Raw genomic sequence first — 1,323 nt, forward strand, 5'->3', positions numbered from 1 at the left:
AACTGCTGCAGCTCGCACATGTGCAATGTTCACACGGACAGCGTTGCAGCTGCGGCACCGCTGCGGCACTGCTGCAGAGCTGCCTGCTGCTGCAACTACTGAATTTCCACAATCTATAACCACAATCATTAACACAGTCATGCAAATATTTCACAATAAAAAGCCTTTTGTCCACAAAAAAGGAATCCTGCCCAGAGGAACGTTGTCAGAAGGCTTTCATTATGAAGTGGAAACAGGATGTGTTCAGTTAATAATAGATATTGATAGTTTTTCACGTCTGTGAGTGATCTAGACACTGAAAGTAGTGAAAGCTGGAATGATNCATATGAAGTGGAAACAGGATGTGTTCAGTTAATAATAGATATTGATAGTTTTTCACGTCTGTGAGTGATCTAGACACTGAAAGTAGTGAAAGCTGGAATGATATTAGTATAGTTATAAAAAAATATATCACATTTCAAATGTCTTTTTTTAGTGAAACATCACATGGAAAAAAGAGGCCAGATTCCTGATCTCCAGATGTTCTGCAGCCCAGCAGTGCTGCTCACTCCCGCACTTTGGCTGCTCTAACCTGTTAGTACATGCACTGAAAAAGATACAAAGTTGTGATGCACACCCACTGCTCAAGCAGACCACAATGAACAAAAGTGGGTATTTTTTTATGGACATGTCAGGACATTTCCTGCCGAGATCGTGGCTACAAAAGCAGGTATTTGAAGCCAAACCATGATCTTTTCTTAACCTCAACCAAATGGTTATTGTGCATAAACACAACCACAACACTGTCACAACAGAAAAGTAAAGTTGCAGCACAACTGCTACATATGAAACATGATACACATGTAACATATCTGTGGTTTACAGAAAGGTACAATGCCAACATTTATTCTGATGATTTGGTTATACATCAGCTAACATTAACCATCATAAGCTACTGATTGTACCACTCCATGAGTCTATATATCGTCTCATTGCGTGATATTGCATAAATGGTGTTTTTTCCCTAATTTTAAAGGCTGCATCACAGTTAAGTGATGTAACTCTATCAACTTACCAGGCTTTTCTATTTGTTTTAATGCTTGCCTTAATCCACTCAGTCATTATATCCACATTATTGATGATTACTGATCAAAGTCTCATTGTATTAATATTTTCTGGAGAAAAAAAAAACAGTGGTCATCCCTACAACTTTGTCGCATCATTTGAAATGCTTTCTAGGAGATTTAAAAATATTGAGATATATATTGTGTATTAACATATGACTGAAAAATATTGTGATATAACTTTCAGGACATATCACCCAGCCCTACAATTTTTTTTTTT

The sequence above is a fragment of the Epinephelus moara genome, chromosome 1 (assembly GCF_006386435.1).
Source record: "Epinephelus moara isolate mb chromosome 1, YSFRI_EMoa_1.0, whole genome shotgun sequence".
In the NCBI taxonomy this organism is placed as follows: domain Eukaryota; kingdom Metazoa; phylum Chordata; class Actinopteri; order Perciformes; family Serranidae; genus Epinephelus; species Epinephelus moara.